The sequence below is a fragment of the Sturnus vulgaris genome, chromosome 2, assembly GCF_052056855.1.
Source record: "Sturnus vulgaris isolate bStuVul1 chromosome 2, bStuVul1.hap1, whole genome shotgun sequence".
Lineage (NCBI taxonomy): Eukaryota > Metazoa > Chordata > Aves > Passeriformes > Sturnidae > Sturnus > Sturnus vulgaris.
The window spans coordinates 64,016,084-64,038,306 of NC_142244.1; the positions used below are offsets into that span (position 1 = coordinate 64,016,084).

The 22,223-nt window shown below is 37.8% G+C and overlaps 1 long non-coding RNA gene across 1 annotated transcript in view; it reads left to right on the forward strand.

The window, feature by feature from the left end:
• LOC148224828 (uncharacterized) overlaps nt 1-22,223 on the forward strand; it is a 127,089-nt gene that overhangs the window by 393 nt on the left and 104,473 nt on the right. The window contains exons 2-3 of the long non-coding RNA XR_015801522.1: nt 3,387-3,486; nt 4,725-4,872. This is a non-coding gene — a long non-coding RNA (uncharacterized LOC148224828). The remainder of the gene's footprint in view (nt 1-3,386; nt 3,487-4,724; nt 4,873-22,223) is intronic.

A 22,223-nucleotide genomic window follows, 5' to 3' on the forward strand; every position in this document is an offset into this window, starting at 1 on the left:
CATGCATCTACGCTCTAAGATAGATACAGCCAATGTCAAGAATTCCGCTAGACTGTGTTCTGTCAATTGGTATCTGTCAATCTGTCAGCTGAAGCTTGAAAAATGACTGAATGTGCTCTGTGGTGTGGATCTGTAAAACACATTAGCAATAGTTTACATTCAGTATTTGCAGCATTCTCAGTCATTACAGTGTGTGTTGTTGAATGCGTATTAAGAATAATGTGTTATGCTCAGCTAACTTTTAACATACTGGTTGACACTTCCCCCACCCCAAAACACTTTCTAAAAGCCACTGCCTTTTCTTTCTTTGACACAATATAAAATACAAAATGCCACAACCTATCTTCACAAAATGTTACAGGTTTGATTTAGGGTCTCAAAAGCTACACACACTCTGTGTTCCTCAGGGAGTTTATAAAAAGAGTACCCAGCCTTTAGCAGGAGGTTGTCACCTTAATTTATTACCATCTGAAGACTGCACGGTAGTTTATGCAAATTGTGTCGATGGCTTCAGTCCTGCTCCCAGGGGACAGATACCCGCATCATAAAACTGCCTCAACAGTTGTTACTGGGCAGGTTTGATGAACTTCTTGCATGTACAGAGCATAAAAAAGTGATATTCTGTGAGCAGTTCTGAAAGTGAATGGCTTCAACACCCTCCTGGAAGTGGTCCCCTCAAAACGGATTTGAGATACATTTAAGAAAAACATGGCAAGTGTTCATTCCCCTGTACTTGTCTGACCCCGTTCAGTGGTGGGTAGTCATTTTGTTTTCGGCAGCTGACAATCCACACTTTTAAGTACATCTATTTTGATAAGAAGGAAGAAGACACTGACAATGTGCTCAAGTGCTTGGATACTCATTTTCCATGCTTCTCCATCCCTCACCCTTCAGTGGACTCCCTCAGCCGCCTTTGTCTGGGTCAAATCTGCTTTTGGGAAGGTGGGGAGCTGGGCTAGCCCTGAGCAGAAAGCATATGATCTCTCTGTTGCACACATCTGTGTGACCAGAAATCAAGCTGTGGTTAAAAACAAAGAGCCACTGGCACTTCAACGACACTCCTCTAAATGCACCTTTCTTATTTCTCTGTAATCCTTTACAGAGGCTGCAGGTGCTTTCTTTTTCCATGGGTACCATGTTCTAAGCTCCACAGGGGTTCTAAGATCCCTCAGTCTTCTTAGTGTCAATAAATATGATTGTCAACCAGTCCAATAGGATGAAAATGTAACAGCGGCTGCCTAATGCTTTGGAGACTTCTTCCCCTTCTCTCCCACCATGCACTTTAAGTCTGGGAGTAAGCTTGACTTCTCTTCCCAGTGCTCACAAACTTTGATACCTTGTTTTAACTCTGAAATTTTCACTGTTCTGATTTTTTTTCCAGCCTCCTGTCCTTTCTTTATTTCTGGGCTCTTCTAGTCTAATTTTCATTCCATCATGGAATTCCACCCCATAGGGTGTAGGGTTTTTCTGGTGGGCTCAAACATGTCTTACTTGTAGCAGCTTTTTGTCTACATTAAGTCCTCATAATTTCTAGGCATGTAACAGCTGTTATTAATAAGGTTTTTTTCCTGTTGTGCTATTTTGAGCATCAAATAATCACAGAATTACAGAATCATGGAGAGTTTGGGGTTGAAACGGACCTTAAAAATCATCTAGTTCCAACCCCTCAACCATGAATCAGGACTCCTCCTGCTAGACCAGGTTGCTCAAAGCCCATCCAACCTTACTTTGAACATTTCCAGAAATCCACAACTTCTCTGGGCAACCAATTCCAGTGTTTCATCACCCACACAGTAAAGGATTTCTTCCTACTATTTAATATAAATCTATCCCCTTTCAGTTTAAAGCCTCTCCTCCTTTCATTGCATGCATTTGTAGGAAGACCCTGCTCTCTTGTAGCTCCTTGAGGCAGTGGAAGGAACTGTAAAGTTTCCTCAGAGCCTTCTCACCTCCAAGTTGAATACCCCCAGCTCTCTCAGCCTGTCTTCATAGGATATATGTTCCAGTCCTCTGGTTATCTTTGCAGCCCTCCTCTTGGACCCAACAAGTCCATGTCCTTCTTTTGTTGGTGGCCCCAGAGTCCATATTTCTTGCATCATCATGATCTATTTGTAGTATTTTGTTGTATAGCACCTACCTTAGATCCAGAAATTGGGCATTCCTGTTATGTCCCCCAAAGGGCCAGACCTACTTATGTCTTGAGGACACTTAACACCACTTCTTTTCCTTGCAAAACTTGAGGGTTCTATCCTTATTTTGGAAAGGAAAAAGAAGAAATCAATCTATCTTATTGCAGTCTAGTGATTTCCTCACTCATCCCAGAAATGAGAGATCTGGTTTTAGTTGCTGTGGCTGTCTGAAGAGCCTCCTCACTGGATTAGCTCCTTTCTGCATATTTTATGCTCAGTTGCAAGGTGTGACTTTCCCCTACTTTGTGCTTGATTGGTCTAATTAGACAAAATAGCATCCTTGGTTATTATACTGCTTGCTTAAGGATTTCCCTGACCTGCAGGACTCCATCTGAATGCTCTGGTTTATTTAAAGGTCATTGTGCAATACTTTCTAGATTGTAGTTCAAAATGCAGTGTTCTTTGAAACACACTGACTAAACAACAATGAGAAGACTCCAGTTCTTGGTGACATAGGTGAATAATTTGCTGTGTTCAGCTTTGAAACTGAGCCCACTGGACTGATTGGTTTTGTGTTATGAATCTTCCCCAGTTAAATGAACCATGGCCAAAGATGTTATATTGACTACCAAAGTGTGAGTTTTTAGTTTCGTGAATTATCCTCTGAATGAGAAATAGGGTTTAATATTGAGTAGCAATGTTCCAAAAGCTGTAGCAGTTGATTATTTTGAAATACATGATGAATAATCATAACCAGTAAAAGTGTATGTAGTATTTGTGAACTGTCTTTGACTAATATTTAGTTGAGTTATAGCACTGATTTTAAAAAACAGACCATACTCTTATTTTAAACCAACTTAATTTCTACCCTCCAGTCCTAAGGAAAACAACTTCAACAACTAATAACATACACAATTAAAGAAAAATAGCATTTAGAGTGGTAAGCAGACAATGGTTGTGATAACTCTGGTTCTGGATATAATTTATGACATTTCTCTGGCCTCAAGATGAGAAGTGTCCTACGAAGTCTCTATGGAAATGAGTTGATTACCTAATTTATTAACTGGAAGAAAAAGATGTTGTAATGTCCTGCTTTGGGGGCTCAGTTTGAGATCCAGTAATTAAACAAATACTTATGTATACTGCATAGAATTTCACATTGAATAAAGTTAGAGCCTGCAAGAAAAATGTCTGTAAACATATAAAATGAAGTTTCTTCCTGTGACACTGGAACTGTGTTCTTTCCACTTCTCTTAGTCTTCCACCTGTGATGAGCCATCATCTGTCATGCTGTCCTTGGTGTCTATCCAGTGCTCCTCAGTTTTCAATGAAAATGAATGTACAGCTAACCTGAGAGGTACCTATCAGGCTCTAATACTTTTATTTTGTTTACATGAATTTATTGATATTGGCCTTGGGTCTTTTTTTCTGCCTCAGCAGACAGATTGACCATTTGAGCACATTCACTCCAAAAATGATCTCGTCACCTGGGAAATCTTGAGGCACAGTCACTGCTGTAAGTGGCATGGGGGGGACACTGGAAAGAGCTCTGCAAGTCCCATGAAAAATGGTAACAAGCCTACATAAACATGGTAATGTAGCCTTGAGAAATACAATATATTAAGGAAGTTAGAAGTAATGTGTTGTCAACAGCACAGCTTTATGTACATAAGGAGACTTTCTAAATTTAGCAGGGTAGAGATGAAACAGGCATGTTCAGGCTTGCAGGAACTTTTGTGTTTATCACTTTTCTACAAGTAAGCGTCACATACCTTCTTAAACTTTTTTGGGGGGGAGGTGTAACTATATCCCCTCCTTTAATGGAGTCACAGAATGACTGAGGTCAGAAGGGACTTCTGTAGGTCATCTGGTTCAACACATCTGCTCAAGCAGGACCACCTAGCACCAGTAGCCCAGGATCATGTCCAGACAGATACTGAAGATCGCTAATGATGGAGACTCACTGACCTCCCTGGGCAATCTGTTGGAGTGCCTGCCTGTTACCTTCTCTGAGTTTACTATCTGTAATAACACAACCTGCCTTTTTTTTCCCCTGCTTGTTGCACTGCACTCTGGTTAAGGTATCTGTACTGAGATTTTAAAAATCTGTTCAAAATCAGACAGTTGGGACATATATATGAATATGTGACTTGCAATGAAAGAGGAAAACTATGGCAGTGATAGATGATACATATGGAGACAGATAAAGCTTGAATGTGCAATGTTTAAATTTTTGTGGTATTTCTGAGAAATGTAACGTCTGATTCTTATTTGGCTGTTTCTAAACCATAGCTCCTTTCTTTGACTAGTTAGGAACATATCTTTTCAATTATCTTCTTTTTTTTCCCTTTTTTTTTCTGTTTCTATTCATCATGGCCTACTGCTGTTTGCAGTTTTTTGGGTAAAGTTCTGTTATCTCTCCCACTATGGTATTATCAGAGGTTTATTTGTAAACTCTACTGCCACATTTTCAATTAAGTAACACCACTTCAGAGTTATCTTAACACTAAGTGCTGGTGAAATTCGATGCACGTACCTTTATGTCCTTAGCTTTTAATTAACAGCCCATTTCAAATTGTTCTGCCTTTCTTACAGGTGAATTGTATTGTGGCTTGTTGAGTCAATCATTAAGAGGTTCTGGATTATTAAACTCTTCTTGTTTCTCACTTTATGAGACGTTGGATTTTGTGGCTGGGAGAGCAAATGACAGATGGATTTAACTCAGTTTAAATCATAACATCACGTAAGTTACTACATATATCCAAAATGTTATCTTTTCTGGTCATGTCACTTACCTGTCAAATGTTTTTGTTACCTCATAAGTGTCTGATTTTTTTTCTGACATTGTAAATTAGCCACCTTTAAAAGATATATTGCTCCATTACACTAACTAGTTTGAACAAGTAACACTAACCTTAGCTATATTGTAATTTTCTTGTGCAGGGTTGATCCATTAGCAGTCCTAGGAACTCTATAGACCCTATCCTTAACCTAGATCCATGAAGTGACTTTTTAATGTTTTGAGTAATAGAAAATAATCTCTCCTACAAAAATATATGTAAGGAAAGAAAAAAGTAATCAATTTGTTTTTATAGACGCTTCATAAATGAAGTCAGGTTCTATCTGCCTTCTTCATATCAGTGGATCTTTGCAAGCAAAATTGTCAGCACTGTGGTGCTGTTATCAATAGTTATGACTCCCTGTCATAACTAACAGTGTCATAACAATATGTTAACCTCTTCTACATGAAATTAGATAGATTACTAAAAAAAAATATTTTTCTTCAGAAAACTTACTTTGCCAAAAGAGATTAGCTGGCTTATAAACCTTGTTGAAGGTATAAATATAATATTACTATATGACTCTGGACTGCATGTTTTCTTAATGAGACACCAATTTTATTATTCTTTCATCAAACACCTCTCTGGAAGTTGCTGCCATCGATCTTTCCCGTGGCTAGTATATTAAAGTGGAAAAAATGGAAAGAAAAATGTTTAGAAAATGAAGAATCTGAAGAGATTTTTATTTTGTAGGATATTCACAGATGCTATTCCTTTCATTTCATGTAGCTATCTCTAGGCACTGGAGATAAGATGTATTTATCAGAATAGTGATTGCACTTGGTAGTGCCAAATTTTAATGATACCAAATGTATGCAGTTGAAGAGTAAGAAATGAGAGTTTATGATCTATATAGTAGGGTGATAAGGTTTGAATTTGTAACAAGATGCTAGAAAAGCAGAAATCTCCTTCCTGACTCAGTCTGATATGTAGTCAGGGAGGCATTAGCAGGGGTAGGAGTTGTAGTGTTACTGAGTAGTAAAGGAAGATATGAAAGAGGAAAGAGGGCTCCTGTCAAAAAGAGGAACTATGCTCAGGAAAAAGTTTGCATGAAGATTTCTATTTCAATTATTAAAGCTAGCCATAAGACAAAACACAGGAATTCTGTGAAGTTTTGGTTAGTTTCTATATCAGAAAAAGGGTTGAATTAACATCTGCTTAGAGCTACACAGTAAATGTGTAGCTTAGCACAAAATAAGTTTATATTTTTGGCCTAAAGCATGTTAAAAACAATCAAATACATTAACATGGAATGCAGGAGTGCCTATGGACTAATATTTGAAGATCTACTTGCATAGAAATTTGCAAATGCATTCACAGTCCAATGGCAGATGAGCAACAAACAGCCCTGCACCTCACTGTAGAGATTTTCAACATATTAGGGTTTATTTTAAAAATTTTCATTCAGTACATGGGCAAATTCTTGGTAATATTCTCTTAGACATTAAAAATAAAAAAAAGTTACTGAAATTTTTCTGACTTTAATAAATACATGGATGACCATTTCTTTTTGTGGACTTTCTCATCAGCTCACAGAGAAACAAAACTCTGTATGGTGAGTACAGTACTAAAACATGGGCATCTAATGATAATATTGGGGTGATCCTGTAGAATAAGCAAATGGGGTCATCTCCATGCTAAAAGGGTAGCACTTACCCACTAATTAAGAATTGTCTTTCCATACAGAGATATCTGCAGTATATTCTTTCAGAGGCTTTTGGCTAAAACTGGGAGAAAATCTATGGGAAATGTTATCTGATTCAGAAAAAAAAATTGTTAGAATTAACTTGGAAGTTTCTGTTTTGAGTAGGATTAGCTGTGTACTCAACTATCCATGTCCCAGGGGATTTCCCAGAAATTTCCAGCTGTCTGTAGCTTGCATAACTGCCAGCTGCTGCAGAGATCAAAGGCTGGAAAGGAAGGATGCATCATGCTAGACTTTGTGGTCCTAAAATGCACAGCAATGCATCAGTATATGTTTATAATTTGTCTCAGATACACCAACTAATTACTGTCTGACCACTTAAATTTTAGAATAAATAAGTACTTCTTAAAACTAATATAATTTATACATGAATTTATATATAACAAAATCGATTAAAGTTTTTTTTAAATTATCTTAAAAATGGAAGTTCTCAGAAAATGTAGATATTATTTATAATATTGAAAATGCCTAAAATATGTTTTTTATTCACACAATACAGCCTAGGTAATTTACCAAGATGAAAGATCTGTATAAACCATACCTTTCAAAGTGTAGAAAAATTACTTGTCCTGCCCTACCTAGTGTTCCCATAGACAATGGAGAAGAAATCTGCAGCAATAAAAGACTTCATAGTGCAATGGGTTTTTCAAAAAGTAAAGTTGATGTTAATGTAAGTACTTATGAGGTTCATGAAATACATTTTGAGACTCTCTTGCAGTATTGTAACTTGATCTTCTGGCACATCTGCTGCAGACCTGATGTATCCAAATGCAATTGAGTCAAGGTCTGAGAAAAATAGATATTGAAGGAGTCAAAAAATATTTCTACAAGTGGTTCTTTATAGCTGGTCTACCAGAAACAAATGGATGTACCTGATTCTACGGCTTTCTGGTGAAGTATTTTGGAAAGGCACAATTTAAATACATGTACTGTCAAAAGATTGTGTAATAGTAATGTATGTGCACTTTGAAGAGGGAAGTTTGCAGAGGTATTATTAAAATGCAGAGCACACAAACAAGGTTGTTTTGAGATGATTTTGCAGGGAGGTGAGTGTTTGCATGGTCAAGTAATGTTTTTTTAAATCAATTGGCACACCTCAAGGTAAAGATGCTTTTGTGCAGAAGTTCTTCACCCAGTGGCCTATTTTTTCCATTCTGAATAAAACATGTTGCCTCTCTGTACAAGTCTTACCGAGTTCATTACAGCTGGAACAGCTTTAAGCCAAGGAAATATCCATAAAGAGCTGCATTAACAATACAGCCTATGAGTGTTGACTTTCCTTTTTGCTTCCAAGAGGTACATTCTGAGAACAGTGTCAGGTTAAACTAGATCTTTGTGTATATTCAAAAATTCAGGGGATCTGCTATTTGAAACAATTTTTATTGTTTGCATACACATCTATCTGTGTTTTTGACCATTTATTTTAAAAAAACCAAACAAAAAACAAACAACTGAGAAAGAAGTGCTGTCAAATTTTTTGCTGTGTTTGCTACTAATTGTATGTGTGGAGTTTTTCTCATGTTATGATCACATTTCCTCCAGGAAAACAAGTTCTGGTCACTATCCTTCACTGGTGAAGGATTTGCCTCATTCTATTATTTCCTGCTACCTGGATAGCTGAAGGGAAGGTTTTGATTAAATTTAGATTTGTCACTGGGTTTGTTACAATCACTCTGCTCATTTCTGTCTTACCAGGACAAAACTCTGATGTATTTAGATATCTAGGGGCAAGGACTGAACAGATTATATGCTAACTTTAACGGATGAGTAATAATCAGTTTCAATCTAATATATGATGGACAGATCTGTTGCTATAAATACAGTGTCCCCCTTTGCTACCAGTTAGTCTGCTGGCTATTTTAAGCTTGAACATTGCAAGCCATTCCTTTTGTTGTAGGGGCTATTTCACTGAACACATCTCAATGTTGTAGATGTATGGAACTGTTATTCAGCTATTTTTACACAGAAGATATTGAGGAAGGAAGAGGAGGTGAGGAAGGAATCAGATTTTTCGGGAAGAACAGGCGAATGTTCTGTAAAGCACGTTACTACTGAAATACCCTCTAAACAAAAAAATCACACTTTCTTCTTGAGCAAATTTCACAGGAGAAAAGCACTTGAAATGGCACATTTAAATTCTGTAATCAAATGGGAAAGAAATCTGATCCCATGCTTCTTTGAAAGTGTGTTGTAAACTGCTGTTTACATAAAAGCTGGGGATAGAGCAGCCCTGCTTGTTAAGTCCTGTCACATTGTTCTGCAAAGACTTTATGAAACTATAGCTCTCAAAATAAATTTGTTTTGAAGGTTACATATTTTGACATCACAGTTGATCAGATTTTGCATCATGTTTGAAGACTGTTATCTTGTTTTTAAAATCTTTTACTGTGCTAATGTTCCTTCTATTTTTTTCTCTGCAAGGTCTTTGTCTCAGCCCTCAGTGCATTTTTAATTGTTAACAGGACAATAAGCTACTTTTGTTCTCTGACACATAATCAGGAACCACAGAGTTTCACATCAATCAAATATGCCAATTATACTTGTATTTTCCTGGTGACATTTCATCCTTGCTTATAGTTGGGAAAGAAAGGAAGAGGATAAATATAGTTCATTTGGCCTTTAGCTCTTCTCCAACAGAAATTGGACAGAAATGGATCTGGAAAGCTTTTGTTAACAGCTATTGCCAGCTGGTCAGTGAGGAAAATAATAAGAATTTTGAAATATTTTCTTTAATTATCAAAGCCCTTTGTTGACTAGAATCAACACCTGGTCTGTAGAGATTTTCCAAGGCAGCATCTCAGAGAAGAGCTCTTTGGCTCTGGCTTTCTCACTTCAAACCTGAACACTTCAGCCTCCAGAGCCTGGTGTCTCCTTCCCTCTGTTTCTGGGAGGTGTATTTCACTTGTCTCCTTATAACTCCTGTTCAGTCCCTCTTGTAGGTCTCTATTGCCCTACATCTCTTTGCTATTTCCTTTATGCCAGTGGTCACAGTCAACAGAGTCCTTTGCTTTATTACAGTGATTCAGAAGTTTCATTCTTGTATGACTTTGCTGGATTAGATGCCCTGTGGGACAAAGCTCCTGATCTGAGGAGTTTAGATATGAAGATGATGGGTGTGTTATGAAATACCTGAGCTAGAGAGCAGGAAAGATCTAAAATGGATGGATGCAAAGCAAACAAAAGATGAAGGGAGGGAAGCTGCAGTGGAAGAATGTACTACCAGGGCACACTCTCATCTGCCAAGCCTTTTCTTTTCCAGCTGTAAATTTGCAACATATCTGTAGGCTTTTTTATTCAAGTCAACCTTAAACCCATACCTGCATCTTTCATATTTAGGTGGTACGTTGAAGAAATAAGATATTATGCGCTACTATTCGATAATTTATTTATAGCTCATCTGATCAGAGGACTATTAGGCCTTTGTTATATCAAAGTTATAAGAAAGAATTCAGGGAAAAAAGTTTAAAATAAGATTTTAGGCCAATTTAGGTGAAAAAGTTATTGCTGATTTTTGTTTTAGATTAAAACGTTCAAGTGTTTTTGGTAGGAATGGGCTTTGTGTAAAAGTATCAAACTTTTACTCAGAAATTGATTTTTTTCCCCTCCAAAGGGCTAAAAACATTAAAATCTATTACTCATGTGCACTGACATTCAGTATTAATTTTAAGTACCACTATATTGCTTTCTTCATGGAAAAACTAATAACCATTTGTTGATCAGTAATATACGGTCAGCACACGGTGCACGGCTGCTGATTAAATAACAAGCACATTAGGATTTTTTTTTTAATGGGTGCTGACAGTAGCTGTTGCTGCTGCCTGACAGTCACTTAAGGGCAGTTTGCTTGCTGCACTGGTAGACCAGCATTACTCAGTGTAATGAGTACTACACTTTCAGCCAAGAGCCCAGAATTTTTTGAAAATTATGAAGAATCACCTCCTTCCTCCATGACTGAAAATAAACACTGTGGAGGCTTTTTACCCAGATTTGCTATTAAAATCTAAATTGCACATTTATTCCAGCACAGCTAGGCATCTTTGTTAGATAGGCTGAGGAGGAGGAAGGGAGGAAGTGATTCAGAGACAGAGCTTCAGAGGGCATTCAACTCTTATGTGTGAGTTGCTTCCTGGAGATGCTTTCTGTCCTCTGTGGATCAATGAGGTTGTGTCCAAGTTATCTGGAATGGTTGCAGCTCCTACTTTATGTGCTTCATGAAATGAAGTGGGGCTAAATGTTGTTTCTGAGCCTCTGAACCAGAAGGCTCAGGAAGGACACGTGTTGTGACAGCATGTCTGCACTGTGTCTTTGTGTGTGACACCTGCATGGGCCAAGGCAGCTCTGAGAACAGGTTAAGACAACTCGCTTTCCAGCTGGGCTACTAGTTTAACCACAGCCCTGCACTGCTCTGCTTTTCCATCTTCCAGTTCTTGGAGAACTTGCCTAGGAGCCTGGCACTCCTGCTGGCACATAACCCATGCTGCCATAGTGCCCTTATAAAGGATTTCTCTCTCACTACCAGAAAGTCAGCTGGGAAAGGTGACTCCTTTTTCTTCTTGACTAAATCCATTTGTATTCAAACACTTTATGGCAGTTTGCATTGCTGCCTCAGTGGTAGCTTGACCTCTCCGAGACAACATCCATTTGGCTTAATGCTCTCTTGTGATACTAAAACTCTTCAAAACTCGTCTACAAGGATTTTTTTGCACTGTTTTTGGTTGGTTTTTATTCTTTAAATCTTTATGTAATAGTCAAAAGCAGAGAACAGAATGGTTAGTACTATTTCAAAAATCCATACAAATTCTGGGTAACTGGTTTGCACAAATCTTTGTTTTAATTGAGCTTGTAAATGCTCAAATGCAGTTACAAGCCTTTGGAGATAAGGGTGTACCTCATGCAGTGCAAATTATCCTTCTGAGGCTTAGGAAGGGAATATCTCTAGGATACTTCTATTAGTGTCACTCTGAAGGGCCATTTTATATCAGAGATTGATGTTTGGTCCAACTTTACACAAGTTAGGTGAAGTACCATATATTTGGGGCTCCATGGCAGATCTGGACTCTCTTTTGGTATCTCGAAAGATCTGTTTAGATGAGGCTTCCTCTCCCAATTTAAAAGACACAATTTTCTTAAAACGGACTCACTTCAGTGAATGGATTTACTTCTGATACTTCATTTTTTAAATGGGGACTTCTTCTTTCTTTCAGGAGACATATTTATACCCTCAAAGAGTTCTATTTCAGTGCTTGCACCTATTTTTTGTGTATTTCATTGCTTCTGTTGGTCAAGAGGAATGATAAACTATGCATCTCTCATAATATGTATTGATCTTCCTGGAGATGATTTAAACACCTATCGATACTCTTCTGGACTCCATATAAGATAAAATGCTGTATTTTCTCTCCATTTGCAATTCTTATTGTGGCATGAAATCCCATCAAAATTATTTTCATTCTATTTAGCAACATTTCAAAAATATCTATTTATTTTAACAGTTAATTCTAATCCAATTAAATGAATATTATTTTCTAATTAAGAGAAAAATACTACACTGGATTTAGGTTGTTTCAGTTGTGGTGTTAACTTCATTGTTAATGTCCAAGTTCTCTTTTGTTTTTTGTAGTTTCCCTACAGCTTATGGGCCTTCCAACAGTAGAACTCAGTCTGTCTCTCTGATACTGTAAGTCCAATGAAGAAATCACAATAAATTGTTGATAAAATTTACTTTTCTGTGACTGGAGTGTCAATTATGATGGATTGACTATGATCTAGATTTTCAATGTAATGATGATCCCTTTAACTAAACTTTAAATAACCTTTAATTATCTGCCAGTTTTCTTTGCTATTTATTCAAAAACCATGCCTGGATCACTGCATTCATAACTGCATTATGTAAATAGTGTAAACAGCCACAACAGCTAAGGATTCCTGACCTTCATCTCTGCCCCAGCAGCTCCACGGATACTTAGTTTCCTTCATTGTTCTCTTCAGGATATTGTTCACTTGGATAGATTTTCACTGTTTTGGAATTTTTTTAGCATAATTGATTAAAGTGCCTCTAGAAATTGAATTTCCCATGTGGACTTTTTAAAGCCTCTGGAACTTGATAAGCTTTTGTAACAAAAGAAGAAATGTTTCGTGTGGCTTGAAATCCTCCTTGCATAAAGGAGCATTTCATCAGCCACGGTCTGCTCTGCTGAGCTCTGCTGGCACAGTGACACCTGAATCCCATAGTCTAACTAGCTTTTTTGTCCTTGCCTCAGGGCAAGAGATTCAAGAAAGTTGTTTTGTTGCTCAGCAAGGAAGATACTGCTGAGCCAATAAAATAAAATAACATAAAAGTCCCTCTCTTCTTAGAGAGAACTTTGCATAAACTCTAAAGGGTTTTCCACTCCCTGTTTGGAGAGCTCTTTGGAAATAGTTGTTTAAAATATTTAGAATAACTACGAATTCTCCAACAATCTCAGTTGGTATAAAAAAGTGGAGTGAGACAAAGGAGTGTTAAAAGCATCTCAAGTTTAATTGAAAATAAAACTCAGAAAGTAAAATAAGCTTAACTTTCAAGCTTCAGGGCAAAAATGCTGCAGTCTTCTGGGGCTTAGTGTTTCCAGCAACAGTGACAAGCAACAGGTAAGGATGAAAGCAAAAGTGTATGGAATGAGAGCATTTTCCACTATTCTCACTTTGAAATGTGCCCATTTCTGTGTCTGATCTGCAGTATTGAAGTGGAAGGTGTGCATATTTTAAGACAGCAGGAAGGAATTGTAATTATGTCCTTGCAAGGTCTGTGAACATTATGTTTTTATCTCCCTAGGAGCTAAGATTTTCTTAAACACTCTCAACTGCTATAGCAAAACTAATCAAAGTCTCCCCTCTCCTTTCTTTAAGACCTGAGACAACAGAGGAAAAGAAATTGATAAGTCACTGGTGCAGGTTTATCTCATGTTTCTTTTATTTCAGAAACCTAAGACACACTTGATGATTCTCTAAAATCAGGCTTGCCATCCAAAGACTAAGTAGCAATGACAGAGCTGTGTGATGTACAAGAGTCACTGATGGATTAACTGGGATCCAAACATATTTTGAGCAGTATCAGAAGAGAAACCATAGCTTAGTACAGAATGATAACAGCCTGAGACTTTTGAAAATTTTCTTAATGTTCTTCCACATCTTATACACTAAATAGACTTGGATCAGTTCAATACAGGCAGTCACATGGCTACATGTAGGTTATCACTGCTCACCAAGAAACACAGCTCTGTCAGTATTAGCCAGTGTGACAGCTGGCCTAGAGCACATTTCAGTGCTTGGAGTGTCATGAATAGAGCCACCCATCCCTGGAGGAGCTGGGGGTGCTGATCAACAGCCAGGTGAACATGAGCCAGCTGTGCCTAGGTGGCCAAGAAGGTCAATGGCATCCTGGCCTGTGTCAGCAGTACTGTGGCCAGCAGGAGCAGGGCAGTCATCTTCTCATCCCTCTGTACTGTGTGGCACGGGAGGTCCTGCACCTCACCTCAAGTCCTCTGTTCAGTTTTTGCCCCCTCACTACCAGAAATGCATTGAGGTGCTGGAGGGTGCTCAGAGAAGGGTAACAGAGCTGGTGAAGGGTCTGGAGCAAAAATCCCATGAGGAGCTGCTAAGGGAGCTGGGGTTGTTTAGCCCAGAGGAAAGGAGGCTCAGGGGAGGTCATGTCACTCTATACAAGGTCTCTTTTTCCAACACGTGACAGGATGATTCTTCACTGTGAGGAGCGTGAGACACTGAAACAGTTTGCCTGAGAAGTTGTGGATCCCTAGAAGTGTCCAAGGCCAGATGGGATGAGACTTTGAACAAAGGGAAGATGTCCCTGCCCATGACAGTGGGGTTAGAACTAGATGATCTTTAATGTGCTTTCCAGCCCAAGTCATTCTATGTGTCTGTGGTTATATGACAGGAGGAAATGTCCTCATGTTGTGCCAGAAGAGGTTTAGATCAGATATTAGAAAAAATTTCTTCACCAAAAGTGCTATCAAACATTTGAACAGGCTGCCCAGTGAAGTGGTTGAGTCACTGTCTCTGGTGGTATTAAAAAGTTGTGTAGACATGGCACTCAGGGTCATGGTTTAGTGGTGAACTTGGCAGTGGTAGGTTTACATTTGAGCTCAATGATTTTAAGGGTCTTTTCTATATAAATGATTCTATGGTTCTTTATGTATGATCGTGGGTTTATTCTGATTTATTGTATACGAGATATCAGGAAAAGTTGGAATGAGTTTTTATTGCTGATATTTTGCCACCTGCAATCGTGAATAGAAGAGGAATTGTCAAGAAGAAAGGAAGTAATATTCCAGTGATACACTGTGGAAAAGGACAACAAAACATGTGCAGGTGCTCCTCTGTTCAATTCATTGAAAGATAGCCAAAGGCTTGGGAGAGGCATCTATTTAAGCTGTCAGCAGAGAGTTTTAAAAGGTTTTCCTGCTTTAGAAGGATGCCTGCATCCTCACAGATGAGGAAGAGGGAAAGATCCAAATATTCACACAAGTATTTCTCACCCATTTTTAGCTAGAGCTCTTCAAGCTGGTGGCTAAATTGATTCAAATGCTTTATCATGTCAGCTGCATAGTCTTTGCTGTAAGGATTGTAGTGTTGAGAAGTAGCCAAGCATGTTTCCTTTGGGCAACTGGCTTCAATTTTTTTGTTTTTTTTATAATTTAAATCCATTTGTATATTTTTCAAAAAGGAAAAAAAAAAACCCAAAAAACCAAAACCAACAAAACCAACAAAAAACCCCCAAAAACCAAAAAAACTTCAGGGCATAAGCTCAACTTGTTTAGGCAACCCATCCTTCCCTCACCCTGAAAAACTGCACAAAACATGACCCAAAACAAAAGCAAGTAGGGTAAATATTGAAGGCAGGGAAGTTTTTCAGGACAGATGGTGTTCAGAGGCATTGTGTTAAAAAGCGGGAGCTCAGGAGAGGATTCAGAGGCTGATTTCTCACCGTGCAGCAGGCACACTCAAAGCGCAGCAGCACTATCCTTCTGCTATTTTACCACAGAGGACAAAAGCAATTCTTCAGTTCATAGGTCTCACCCTATTGATAATATTTTTAGCTGAAATAGACAAGAATGCCTGTTCTGAGAATCAGAGTGGATGCTTCAGGATACTCTTTAGTTTCTGTTGCTATGATTTAAATGCATACTTCATGCCATGAATCCACTTTTTTTCACTTGCTATTGCTTTTACCCACTCAGTACAAATTCTTGTGCAGAAAGAGTAGTCAATGATATCCTTGCTCATGAAGCTTCAAAAAGTAAAAGCTATTTTTTCTAGAGCTGATCTATAGGGGGATGAGAAAAAAAAAATAAAATCACGCACATTATTTTTGTACACATAATGAATATAAACTGCGAGAAAAATGCACATAAGCCAAGAGAAAAACATCAGCTGTGTTCATGTAGTGTCTAAATACAGTGCAGAAGAATATTTTCTGCCTGGTCATGCGGGCAGTATGCATTGTATGATGAAGTTCATTCTCCTGGTCTTGCCACCGTTCAGCAGCAGTGTATTGCTTCATTGCTTCAGTCAGTGGATTACTCATCTTGTGATGCAAGAAATTGATTTCATATTTTGTGCATGTTTTATATATTGTCTTATATAGCCTTCAGTTTGCTTTAGTAAAATTAAATTGTCTTGCCTTTAAATTCCTGTGCCTATTCTATTCTGATGGCAGTGAGTTGCTACATTACCAAACTGTCTCATGGCATGACTTGACTTTCACCAAAGCCATACTGCCATCAACTTTCCCCCTGGTGAGAGGAATCCCAAGGTGTGAATCAGTACAGTGCTCGCATATCTCCAGCCAACTGATCAACTAAATACTTTCCAATACCTGTTAATTTCACTCCATAGAAAGTACCACCTTTGAAATTATTATCTGTTTGGTTTTTTTTGTTTTTTTTTTTTCCCAGAGAGTGAAAGAATAATCCTGTGTAAGCCTGGAAGCTTGAAGCCTGAGGGGAATTGTTGATTATTTCCAGATCTCCAGTTGGAAACCTGTAAGGGCTTTAAAGTTCTGCTAGGAAGACCAGCCAGAATGGTCCTATGGGCACACTGAAAAATGTGGATTTATGAGTCTTGAAACATCTGGGGGTGTTTCTCTCAAAGTCAATTAGTTTAAAAGTTGGAGAAAATGTGAAATTTATGCTGGAGAAAAACGAGCCAGTTGCCACCCATGTATATCATGTATATAATTTCTATCAAGTATAATGATAGAAAACAGATACCTTAACTTGATGGCACAGCTTTGTGGTCCATATATCAGAAATTTTAGTCAAGGAAAGCTTGTTTATTTTTTCTGAAAGGAAAGGAAAAGTTTGTTTGTGGCCTCCCTTCACTCCTGTCCTGCCGTTAAGATATAAAAAATTATGAAGGTGGGCAACTAGTCTGGTTCATTAGGCATACCCACAGCTGGTGGGGAAATTGGTTATGAGGAGGAGCACCAAAAGCATTTGGTGTCAATGCTGGCAACAAGCCTGGACAGGGAGGGGTTTCCTTGCTAATCACACATACAGGTGATGTATGACACCCTGGTCAGTGGTAGCCCAATATGTGATTGAAATGAGCAGACCTGAGCAGGAGCCCTTAACCTGATAGCATGAGCCCAGAATGTATTGTTTTTCATGTCATTAACACAGTGTCATTTTGGCTCATGAGAGCTGGAGATTCAGCAATGGTTTATGGCTCATTACTAGAGCAGTTACACACAGCTAAAGAAGAAGTGCTCATTTAGGAGTATTCCCCTGTATTCTAGAAGGTAATTTGCTTTCAGATAATATTCCTATTGTTCCAAAGGTAACATTATGATGCTTTCTCTTTTCACCCTCAAAAAAACCTATTTATTTAAATATTTTGTTTGTTTGTTTTAAATTATTTTTTGTGAAGTACAAAATACTGTTTAATGTGTGGCCAGACAATGTAGTTGCTGTCCTTGGCTTCTTGTGCAGGGATTAGGGCACTAGTTCTGGAAAACCTGGAAAACTATTCTGTCTGTAAGTGGCTGGCAGAAAAGTTGTACTTCTAAGATACATTTACTTTATGAAAGAATAAAGAAAAAAAAACCAAAAGAAAAAGTACAGTAATATGGGGTTCATCTAATCTAGTGGGCAGTAATAATTTCTTGAGTGTCACCTATCTTTTGTGATTAAAATAACTGATAGATTCTATCCAGTAGGCGAAAAATTCAGTTATTGAAGGTAAGAAGCTGATGACATCCACATTTCAATTCAATTAAATTCGTTCAATTTTAGTATTTTGATGACAAAGTTGCACTTCATTATGAGGAGGTTAAAATTATGCTGCATTACAAGGTTTTTTTCTTGCAAATCTGTTAGAGAAGTGTTCAAGTATCCTGAGGAGTTTTCAGCTGATATTTTCAAAAGTGCTGATACAAAATAAAATCAACATTTATAGGAAAAGAAGAATGAAATAAAAGTTCTACTACCTTCTTTTCCAATAGAAAGCATCTGTCTTACATATATTTTCTTTTTGTTTAGCTGATGGTTTTTAAGATCTGTTTTCTACTATTTTATTGGAAGTTCCTGGTTTATTATTAAATAGGAATGATATTTCAATATTATTCTCTTTAAAGAATAATTACGTAAAGCACTATGCCAAAACTGAACACATACAATGAAAGTAAGTGCAAACATCCTGGGATAAATAAGCATGCATTGTCTGTGCTGATTTATTTAATAGTTCTCTAGTCATTCCTGTTTTAGAAATGTGTAGTTTTTTCCCCCCTTTCTGTAATCAATCTTCATATATCCTTTAAATTGTAAGTCACCATCAAAATCAAATCACTTTTCTCCACCATTCTCCCCTCTGTACTGTATACCACCAATCTAATTACCAACAATGTGTTGTGTGAAGAACTCTTGATATTTTCACTGGAAGGTGCTATTTTGGGTTTCCGGTTTTTTATTACTAAACTTTCTAAGAAATAATATTCACTCTTGGGGGTAGGCATGCATGTTAATTGTGTAAATCCGCTGGCTGATTCATTGTTTTTTCCTAAAAAAATATAGATTTATTTTTTGATTTTAATTCTGAAATATTTGATGCTATGTGTATTTTCTATAGTCATAAGTAGTAACCAGGGTTTATTATTTTACTTCTCATAGAATTACTTGTTTTAAACCTACTCTGAATTTAACTTTATTACCAAGGTTGGTCCTCTAGAAACTGTGTTAACAACTTTCAAATAGTTAAAATTTTGAACTATTCTTTAAGACTGCTCCACATTTTAAAAGTTGGCACATAGCATGGCATAGCATTTCAGGGAAATGAGTAAACCTTTCCCTTCTGTTTCACTTCATGGTATTTCTGTGGAAGCCTGCATTTAAGGTGCAGCTACCTGGCTTCAGGGGGTCTCTAAGTTAAGCAGGATGTGGCTTTAGGATTTAGACAATTTGATGATGTGATGGTGAGAGTAATGGAGATAAATAACTTCAGTAGTCACCAATCTTCCTCTCGAATTTTGGGCTGAAGACTAGAGAAGTTAGATAAGGTTATTAAGTATTTTCTTTAAAATCCCATGGAAAATACTGCAGCAGACACAGTTACCAAGAGCTGAACTATAGATAGTAACCTCTGTGGAAGAAACAGTTCCCTTATCTTAAATAATGGAGTTCAGAGGACGAAAGATAAAGGCATTTCTCCTTTTTATTTTAAATCCTCTAAGCCTCAGGATCAAAAATGGGAGATGCACGTCTCTGTGATATGAATGAAAAAAAAATTAGAAATATGAGATTTTTTAATGCACACAATGTTTTTGACATTAATCTGTCATTGCACAAATTTTTCAGCTACAGTACTTGTCTTCTGTAACTAGAAGGCTTGACTGACTTGTTCATGAATGTGATGGGTTTGGGAAAAAAAAATCCCTAAGTGGAAACAAAGATGAATTTGTTTATTATTTTGTTTGTTTGTTTGTTGGTTGGTTGGTTGGTTTGATTTGGTTTGGTTGGTTTGTTTTTTTTGTTTGTTTTTTTTTAAAGTCAGAAAAGATGTGACAGAAACAGGTAGAAAGTGATTTATAGCAGCTGACATGTGGAGCTGTTAGTCCTGCTTTTATTCTGTATATCTTTTTGCCTCTGGTGTTAACCCTATGTCTATCAGTAGTTTTAATCTGTTGTCTGAACATAAATGCAAGAATCCAAAGTAACATCATCTGCCAAAAATTGACGTGATTTATCATAGCACAAAGATCCCTAGAGGGATGGCTGGTGAAAGGCTGTCATTCTGTGACACCCTCAGAAAGATTCTTTTAAAAGTCAGAGGAATTGCAAGGGTCAGTTCTGAAAAATCAGTGTTATACACTGAAAGCTGTAGAAGCTTCTCTTGCTTGCTGAAGCCTCTCACTTGCATGGTGACAAAATTCCGAGTGGAAACTGGCTCTGTCAGATGTAAGCTATTAAGATGCACTGAAGTGCATGCTTTTATAAAGATCCAGACATGTTTGCAAATTTGGCCTTAAAGAGATAACACTGAAAGAGCCCACCATTACTTAAAGGCAAATTTTTCACAAATGCTTAAAGTGAGTCCTAAACAGCTCTGTCTCCTTTATATGAGACTTTGTTGTAGGCATATGTACTTTTACCTATGATTCCTATTCAACTATATTCAGTGGAAAGAATGCTTAGTTCTGCCTCCCACACAAAATCTAAAGTAGTTCCTTCTAAAATCAAATAGAGACCATCAGCAAATTTTGGTAGGAGTGGCTCATTTTTCAATCTTTTTAATTCTAAATGAATTTAATTATTTGAAAGGTTTAAGGAGATTGTCAGCAAGAAAATATTCTCTCTGCACCTTTTCAGCAATGGAATATTGTTCCAAGGGAGGGCTTATTATTTGTTTGTTTTTTGCCCTCAGAGACAGTTCTTTTGTAGGAATGTGAAACAAATGTACTTGATGAGTATCTATGCTCTGTAGACATAGGTGACAAAGGTACAGCCATGATATGATCGCTGAGGTTTAAAGTTTTTTGTAAATAATGAATTAATCTAGATAAGACATTTTCTGTAGCACATGGGCAGAGGTTATGTCTGTTCTGCTTGTCTTTGAAATGAATCATAATATGAATATACCTGTCTCTTCCCTCTTGCTTAAACGATCTCTTATAACAGATTTAGATAGCAAATGTTAGGTAAGATAAATCTTTCTGCAAAAGGCTGAAGAGAATAGTCAGCAGATAATGAATTCTTCCCTAGTGTAGCATTTGTAAAATTAAAGAAATATTGTCTATGTTTTTTAAGAAAATCTGGAAAAATATGATAAAAAGCAATGACACTGATTTTGGGGTTCTTTTTTGTTAGCAACCTAGAAAAATTCTACTAAAGGAAATTATTGAGGCAAATAAATGATGTTCCTGTATTTCTTAAGGCCAGCTTTAGTTACCATGGGGTGCTGCCCTCTAGAAATACATGGATACAAGGACTTTGTTTGATGTAATCTCCCTTTTATAGGGGTATTGTCTCAGTGTCTAGGCAGTCCAAGCACTGTTGTCCATTTATCATACACTCTGTTCAAGTAACTTGTTCATCACTGGGGTAGAGAAGCCTTCTTTAAGGCTCTTAGGTGACCACGAGGCATTATGACTGTGCTGATTTTCCTACAGAAGCCCCATGGGTAAGTTGCAGGAACATGAGTTGACAGTAAGTCGTGTTGGTGTAGCTAGGAAAGGAAGTAGGTGACATTATGGCATGTATCTATCTTTGCCTTTCACTGAAGGAAGACCTTAGATTCTATGTTCCTGTCACCACTATTTCAAAATGGGCTTGCTGTGTCTCACAGCTGGGGACTCTCTGTCCATGGGAGGAGTCAGACTGTGGACATTCAGATCCTCTCCAAAGCTTCCACCCAAGCATAGGGGTCCTGATAGAGCAGTAATAGACAGCAAATTGCATCCTAAATCATATTGTCACAGAAACATTTAAGCTGGAAAGGAACTTTAAAATCATCATATCCTATTGTTAATCTAAGTCTTCTGCTAAACTATATCCCTCAGTATCACATGTACACATCTTTTCCATGTCTCCATGGATGGTGACCAGCCATGGCAGTCTGTTGCAATGCTTGACAATTCTTTTAGTGGATAATTTTTTCCCAGTATCCAATCTCCCACTCACCCCCCCTGCCCCCACCTTGGTGCAACTGGAGGCCATTTCCTTACCTCTTATTTCTCGTTTCTTGGGAAAAGAGACTAAGTCTCACATTACTACACCCTCCTTTCAGGTAGAGAGTGATAAGGTCACCCCTGAACCTCCTTTTCTCCAGGCTAAACAACCCCAGCCCCCTCAGCTGCTCCTCACAGGACTCACTCTCTAGATCTTTCAAAACTTTGTTGCCTTTGCTGGGCTTGCTCCAGAACCTCGATACCCTACTTGTAGTGAGGAGCCCAGAACTGGACACAGGAGTCAAGGTGTGATCTTACCAGTGCCCAGTACAGAGGAAAAATCTCTGCTTTTGTCCTCCTGGCCACAGTATTGCTGATACAGGTCAGGACACCTC